Source organism: Corythoichthys intestinalis, chromosome 2, assembly GCF_030265065.1.
Source record: "Corythoichthys intestinalis isolate RoL2023-P3 chromosome 2, ASM3026506v1, whole genome shotgun sequence".
Lineage (NCBI taxonomy): Eukaryota > Metazoa > Chordata > Actinopteri > Syngnathiformes > Syngnathidae > Corythoichthys > Corythoichthys intestinalis.
Window position 1 is genome coordinate 42,252,913 of NC_080396.1, and position 8,937 is coordinate 42,261,849.

Sequence of the window (8,937 nt, forward strand, 5' to 3'; positions counted from 1 at the left end):
CGGCTGCGTTATAGCTCACACTGTAAACTGCCTTTTTTTAGGTACATCCTTTGCTGATCGTCAATATAAAACCATAGCACAACAAAGATAATTCACTGTATGAGAAAAAAATACATGGCGTCTCCAATAAACTTGATTTACTTCATTATTGTGTTATCATTCAATACGTTTTCTTGAGCGCCATTTTGTCCAGTGACGTCAGATTAAAACAACTTGGAAGTCAGGGTAGTTATTTTTTCTCCGACTTAGCGACTTGGACCTCCCAGTTCGAGTGGCGTTCCAATGATATTTTCCTAGTCGGAGGCCAGAAAAATCCGACATCATCTTTGTTGTGCTATGATTTTATATTGACGATCAGCAAAGGAAGTAACTAAAAAAAGGCAGTTTACAGTGTGGGCTGTAACGCAGCCGTCGTTTTTCCTGTACTATTTGATCGCTTATAGGAAGGCAGGTTCGCTGGAGGTCAAAATGTCTTTGGATGGCCAAAATAAAAAAACACATCGTCGCGATCAGCCATCATTGTTGTTTACATTTGCTTGGAACGCTTTGAGGTCGGAACTGGTACCATCCGAGTGGGATAAATCCGACTTCCCACTTCTCTGGAATGCAGCATAAACATCATGCTTGTCTAATAGATATCATATGTATATAGAACTAGATGTAAAATGACAGACTCGACGCCTTTGGCAACACATGCATTGAAAACTACGTGCATTAGTAAACAGCCGCCATCTTAAAGATACGTCCCTTGTAGGCTGTTGTAGTGAACCTTCCAAGCGAACCTAATTAACTTTTTATCTAAAATACTCCTAAATCGGCAAAATCTTGACTTGAATCTATCTTCAAAACAGTTTTAAAACTTTCACATGTCAAAAGTATACAGAAGGGAAATTATGGAATAACAGGAGCAATTTTAACAACTTTAACAGTTGATTCGCAAAATTAAATGAATTGAATGTAGTTTAAAGCTGCTGATACAGAATGGGGACTTGAGTATTTTATTTACAGTTTTAAAATGTTAACTTGATACTGAAATCGTCGTTTATTTAAACCTGAGAGGCTTTTTATACAATTTTTGTAACTAATGCACGAAACATTAAAAGCATCTAATAGCTTGGGAAGTTTGTGGGATTTTCCACTGACAGTTTGCAATATTATTTGCACGTTTTACTGACTGACTATGCCATATCTGTTTGTTATTTAGAATGTTTTGTGTTTGTCACTGAATAAACAGGTCAGTTTCTTGTTACCAACCATTGTGTGTTATTCAAACTCACCTAATGGCGTACCGCAAGCAACACGTCACTTCCGCTCATTAATATTCATGACATTAGCTACATTTGCTAAGTAAGGACAAGCCACCGTTTGTCCCTAATAGGAAATGAATGGAAATCGTGTACGAAGGAGATGTTTACAGAGCTAAATCTACCAATTCTCTCCGAAAATGATGTGCCTGGTGCCAAATTCAATGGCAAAGATGTGGAAGAACATAAAAATGTTCAGTTAAAGAGATGGCTTTAGTGTCGAAGGCTGAAAAAGACGGAAAAAAACGAGCAGACCTAAGCATAGCTTTAGCTTTTTTATCGACGCGACTGACAATGACATTCTCCTGTTTCAACAAGCTATCCTTTACCATCAGCCCTGTCTTTCTTATATATCCTCTGGTTGTCCTACGTCTCTTACCGTTCTTGTTTCAAATCTTTTTAATGGTTTTTCCATAACAAAGCAACATATAACAAACAATATAGAACAACATAGAATAAACAAAAACAGACTATTAATGCTATCCAAAAACTGACACTGAAGCAGCAATCAGTGCACACACTCAAACAACATAGACTAACCATACACAAGTACATAGTCTGGGATATCAGATACGGCTACTTAATTTGATGATTCCACTCCAGAGATTCAGGGGGAGCACAGGCTCTATGGGTAGGTAGGAAGAACTGGGCAGCACCCAAGAGTATTTCATGAGGGGCACATAAGTTCAGCATTATTTTCAAAACAATATATGGGAATCTGAATACCTTGGAATATAAAGCAGAGAACTCATTATAGAATGAGTAAATAAATAAATAAAGGGGAAGCAAGGTTGTTACACATTGGATGGTCGCTAAAGCTAGGTTTTAAATTCAGTCTGAAAAAAGGTTATAAATGGATGCCATGTTTTTTCATAGGTCTGGAGAGAGCCATTAGAAACATGTCTCAAGTGTTCCAATTTTAGGTTGGCCATGACGTCTTCAATCAAGCTCTTAAAATATGGAGGCTCAGTTTTTTTCCAATTAAATAAAATCATGCGCCTAGCGAGTAAAGTAATAAAAGCTATTGCACTGACCTGGTGAAATGAAACTAACATATTTGATGGGACAATCCCAAACAACGCTGTTGTGCAGTTTGGCGCAATATCCTTGTTGCATAAGGAGGACAGTGCATTGAAAATCTCTCTCCAGAATGCATAAAGCTTGGGACACAACCAAAACATATGGCTCAAATTAGCTGGGGTAAGGCCACATCTTGGACATGCTGGATCAGCACCTGTATGCAGTTTTGAAATTTTACTTGGTGGCCAGTGTAACCTATGAAGAATCTTGAACTGGATTAAACCATGTCTTATACATATAGATGATGAATGGATTGAACTAATAGCAGTTTGCCAGGTGTTATCAGTAAGCTGCTCGCCCAACTCTTCCTCCCATTTGAGTTTCAAATGATTTAATGATGGAGATGCCGCACTCTGAATCCTGTCGTAAAGAGCTGAGACGACACCTTTAATGGAGGGGTCCAATTCTAAACAGTCGTCAAGCCAGGTTTTCGGTGGTAAAGTAAGTGAGAATGTTTCTTTCACATAACTACGAACTTGTACATATCTAAAGAAATCTGATTGTGACAGGCCGAAATCTTCTCTTAGTTGGTTAAAAGCAACAAATTTGTCATTTCTAAAGAGATCTTTTATGCACGATAGACCTCCCTTTTTCCATCGCTGAAAAGATGGATCAATAAGTGATGGTGCGAAGTGGACATTGGAAGTAATGGGTGTTGCAGTTAAAGCGCACCTGAATTGAAAATGTCTTCTAAACTGAAACCAGATTTTTAAGGAGCCACGTACAATTTCATTGTTTGTCCAATTATTTTTACTCAGTGGCAAAGAGCTACATATTAGGGAACCAAGAGAGACTGGCTCGCTGGAATGTTTTTCCATCATGACCCATGGTGGGGAATCAGGCTCTGAGCCATCTTCAAGCCAGAATAATAGCATTTGAATGTTTGCAGCCCAGTAGTAGTAGAGGAAATTTGGTAACGCAAGGCCACCATGTTCTTTTTTTCTTTCCAGGAACTCTCTCCTAATTCGAGGTGTAGTTTTATTCCAAATGAACATTGACAGGTGTTTATCCAATTCTTTAAAATAGGCTTTAGGGATGAAAACTGGAATCATTTTAAACAGATAAAGAAATTTGGGCAATATATACATTTTTACCGAATTAATCCTTCCCACCAGGGACAGAGGCAGATTTGACCATCTCTTTAAATCTTGTTTGACCTTATTAAGTGCTTTAGTGAAATTATTCTCAAATAATCTTTTATAGTTATAAGTAACCTCCACACCTAGGTAAGTAAAGTGGTCTTTATTTACCTTAAATGGGAAGCCTTGGAAATTCAATTGTTGGGCTTTTTCGTTAATTGGAAATAGTACGCTTTTGGACAGATTTAACTTATAGCCGGACACTAGTCCATATTTAGTAATAACGGCAAGAGCTAAAGGGATAGTGTTGAGTGGATTAGAAAGAAAGAGAAGAAGATCATCTGCATATAAAGATAATTTGTTGATTTGTCCTCCTCTTTGTATTCCAGTCAACGGGGCAGTTTCTCTAAGCATAATTGCCAAAGGTTCAATAGCGATATTAAAAAGCAAGGGACTTAATGGGCAGCCCTGCCTTGTCCCACGGAAAAGAGGGAAGAAATCTGACGCGGTTTTGTTTGTTCGTATTGAAGCCTGCGGTGTCGCATATAAAATACAAATCCAAGACCGAAATACTGGGCCAAATCCAAATTCCTTAAGTGCAGCAAATAGGAAATTGTATTCAATTCTGTCAAATGCTTTTTGTGCATCTAGAGAGATCACAACTTGTGGTGAGGCGTCGTTTCGTTGATAAGTTACATTCAAGACACGACGCAGATTGTCAGAAATTTGCCTACCAGTCATAAATCCTGTCTGATCGGGGTGTATTAGTTTTGATAATACTTTTTCTAACCTACTTGCTAACACTTTTGATATTATTTTGTAATCACAGTTCAGGAGGCTAATTGGGCGGTATGATTCGCAGAGCAAAGGGTCTCTGTCCTTTTTTAACAGGAGAGAAATTGTTGCTTGTGTCATAGTTTCCGGAAGGACTTTTTTATCAAGAATCTCTTCGCAAACCTTAAACAAGAGTGGAACTAGTTTGGTTTTAAATTTTTTAAAGAAGCTTATAGGAAAACCATCCGGGCCAGGAGCAGTCCCAGGTTTCATTTTTCTGATGGCATCACTAATTTCGGACTGTGTAATATCAGATTCAAGTGATTTTTTATCCACCTCCTGTAGCGTGGGTAAGTTAATGTCATTAAAAAATGATTCAGTTGAAGTTTGGTCAAATACTGTGGAGGAGTAGAGCTTTTCATAAAATGATTTAAATTCTGTATTGATGGCTTTTTGGTCTGTTAATATACGCCCTTGTTCATCTTTAATTGCTGCTATAAAGCCTGCAGTAGATGACTGTTTTAGCTGGTGAGATAACAGCTTGCCAGCGCGATCGCTATGTTCGTAAAAAGTAAGACGGGATCGTAGATACTGGTCAATGGCCCTATTGTTGGTAATGGAGTCAAATTCTGTTTGGAGCAAGATTCTTTCCTTATATAAGCGATTTGTGGGTCTTATTGCGTGTAATTGGTCTACTTCTTTAATACGCTCCATTAGCTGTGAGGCTCTTTTTGTCTTTAATTTATTTTCTGTGGCAATATAGGATATCACTTGTCCCCTTAAATAAGCTTTTAAGGTCTCCCAAATTAAGGAATAAGTAATCCCTGGTGTTTCGTTTAGATCCAAGAAGAGGTCAATTTGTGTGTTGATGAATTCAACAAACTTGTCATCTGACAAATATCTGCAATTTAGACGCCAAAAATAATTTTGAGCATTTTCTGGAAAGTTCAGCTGCAATATGACTGGTGCATGATCCGATATCACAATGCTGGCGTATTCCACTTGAGTCACCAAATGTAATAGTTTTTGATCGATCAAAAAATAATCAGTTCTGGAGTAGCTTTGGTGTACCGGGGAGAAGAATGAAAATTGCTTAGATGTAGGATACCTGAATCTCCAAGGGTCCACTACTCCATATGCATCAAGAAATTCATTAATGCAAATGGCAGATTTACTAAATGCCGTGGATTTAGAGCTAGACCGGTCAAGAGCAGGATTCAAAGTGCAATTCAAATCACCAGCCAATATTAAATCATAGCAGTCAAGATCTGGTAGCAGAGAGAAAAGAGACGAGAAAAATGTGGCATCATCCCAGTTAGGGCCATAGACATTTGCTAAGACGACTGGTCGGTTAAATAATTGACCTTGCGTAATTACAAAGCGACCATTTTTGTCCCTGATTGTTTTAGTCTCTATAAATTGAACATCTCGATGTATCAGAATTGCAACCCCTCTGCATTTGCTATTAAAATCTGAATGGAAACATTGCGTGAAACCGCCTCTTAGCAATCTTGCATGATCTTTATTAAGTAATTTGGTTTCTTGTAGGTAAACAATATGACATTGTAATTTAGATAAATGAGAGAATATTTTGTTACGCTTGATAGGGTTGTTAAGCCCCCGTACGTTCCAGCTCACCAGGGAGTTAAAGCCTCTGTTAAACGGTGGCATATATAAAGCGTGATAATACGTGTATTGAAGAGCATAGAGCACATTGTATTAGATAGATCGTACCCAGACTAAACAAAACAAGACAAACAGGGGACCTAGACTGCTTACACATAACACGAAAAAAGGCCGAAAAACAACTTAAAAAATAAACCAAAACGGGTCTCCAAAAGAGACGAATGTTCATCCTAGTCTTCATTGCTTACCATGTAAGCTCCCAACAAGAATCTAAGCAAAAATATCAACAGATTTTAACTCAACATAGTGACGATTTATTTAAGCTATTAACTGAGGAATTATAACAGCCCAAAATAACAGTTGAAACAAGGCTGATCTGTTCGCTCCCGCGAGTCACGAGTGGTTGGGAAATCAAGTCTTAACTAGTTCTTTCAAAACAAAATCCTTAGCCGTTTTAGGGTCTTTAAAGGTGTGTTCTTGCCCATCCGTGGTAGTAATTCTAAGTGTAGCCGGGTATCTCAGCCCATAGCGGACCCCGCCACATCCACGAAGCAGATTCCTCACCTCGGTGAATGCAGCGCGTTGTTTGCTCACAGCCTGGGTGTAGTCGGGCAGGATACGGATGTGGTCACCATCGTGGGTAGTTATTGTTCCAGATTCAGCTGCCTTCTTCATGAGTAGCTCCTTTTCCCTGAGGTAATGGCATTTCACGACAAAAGCTCGCGGTGGCATGTCAGCTTGTGGTCTGGGGCGAAGAGTCCGGTGCGCCCTGTCCAAACATGGCGGCTCCTCCAAGCCCAGCGCGTCTTTAAGCATGTTAGCAACAAACTCAGAAGGCTGTTGACCGTGTTCTCTTCCCTCTCTTATTCCGGTGATCCTCACATTGCAAAGACGGGAGCGCCCCTCTAAGTCGTCGCATTTCGTTTTCAGCAAAACTAACTCTTTCGTCAGGAAAGAGACGTTGGACTCCAAAGCAGCGATCGCGTCCGAGTGGGCGTTGACACCGCTTTCCAGCTCTGTTGTGCGGGTTTCGGACTTATCTAGCCTCTGATTGATAAGGCCAATCGCGCTGCGTACCTCTGCTTGAGTTTCTGCTGCTTTCTCCTCCAATTTGTCCAGCAACTCTCGCTTAAGTCCGTTTATAGCCTCTAAAATTTGTCGGTCCCCCGAACTGCTTTCCATTGGCTCCAAAGCGGTTAGGCTAGGGAAGCTAGCGTTGGGGCCGGCTTTCGGATCTTGTTCGCTTCTTGTGTTGGGCTTTTTAGGAGCCATTATGCCCACAATACGATTTGCAGTGAACAAATGATTTTTCAGGCGAGAGTCAGGAGCTGTTTTAGGTTGGCGATTGTCGATTAAAGCATTGAGTCAAAAGTGAAGTATTCTTGTGGGAGCTCGACCGACACACGTCTTTACATGGCGCTGGCCTAACCGGAAGTCGTCTCTTACCGTTCTTGGGGGTAATTTAGTTAGCTTTGTGTAGCGATCGCCAATGCTACTCAGTGACAGCCAACGAACACTTTTAATTTTTTCATGATAACACATCCTAATCCTATGATTCATTTACACTTCCCCCTTACTAATGTTGTTTATATATATATATATATATATATATATATATATATATATATATATATATATATACAGTGCCTTGCAAAAGTATTCGGCCCCCTTGAACCTTGCAACCTTTCGCCACATTTCAGGCTTCAAACATAAAGATATAAAATTTTAATTTTTTGTCAAGAATCAACAACAAGTGGGACACAATCGTGAAGTGGAACAAAATTTATTGGATAATTTAAACTTTTTTAACAAATAAAAAACTGAAAAGTGGGGCGTGCAATATTATTCGGCCCCCTTGCGTTAATACTTTGTAGCGCCACCTTTTGCTCCAATTACAGCTGCAAGTCGCTTGGGGTATGTTTCTATCAGTTTTGTACATCGAGAGACTGACATTCTTGCCCATTCTTCCTTGCCAAACAGCTCGAGCTCAGTGAGGTTGGATGGAGAGTGTTTGTGAACAGCAGTCTTCAGCTCTCTCCACAGATTCTCGATTGGATTCAGGTCTGGACTTTGACTTGGCCATTCTAACACCTGGATACGTTTATTTTTGAACCATTCCATTGTAGATTTGGCTTTATGTTTTGGATCATTGTCCTGTTGGAAGATAAATCTCCGTCCCAGTCTCAGGTCTTGTGCAGATACCAACAGGTTTTCTTCCAGAATGTTCCTGTATTTGGCTGCATCCATCTTCCCGTCAATTTTAACCATCTTCCCTGTCCCTGCTGAAGAAAAGCAGGCCCAAACCATGATGCTGCCACCACCATGTTTGACAGTGGGGATGGTGTGTTCAGGGTGATGAGCTGTGTTGCTTTTACGCCAAACATATCGTTTTGCATTGTGGCCAAAAAGTTCAATTTTGGTTTCATCTGACCAGAGCACCTTCTTCCACATGTTTGGTGTGTCTCCCAGGTGGCTTGTGGCAAACTTTAAACGAGACTTTTTATGGATATCTTTGAGAAATGGCTTTCTCCTTCCCACTCTTCCATAAAGGCCAGATTTGTGCAGTGTACGACTGATTGTTGTCCTATGGACAGACTCTCCCACCTCAGCTGTAGATCTCTGCAGTTCATCCAGAGTGATCATGGGCCTCTTGGCTGCATCTCTGATCAGTTTTCTCCTTGTTTGAGAAGAAAGTTTGGAAGGAAGGCCGGGTCTTGGTAGATTTGCAGTGGTCTGATGCTCCTTCCATTTCAATATGATGGCTTGCACAGTGCTCCTTGAGATGTTTAAAGCTTGGGAAATCTTTTTGTATCCAAATCCGGCTTTAAACTTCTCCACAACAGTATCTTGGACCTGCCTGGTGTGTTCCTTGGTTTTCATAATGCTCTCTGCACTTTAAACAGAACCCTGAGACTATCACAGAGCAGGTGCATTTATACGGAGACTTGATTACACACATTTGGATTCTATTTATCATCATCGGTCATTTAGGACAACATTGGATCATTCAGAGATCCTCACTGAACTTCTGGAGTGAGTTTGCTGCACTGAAAGTAAAGGGGTCGAATAATATT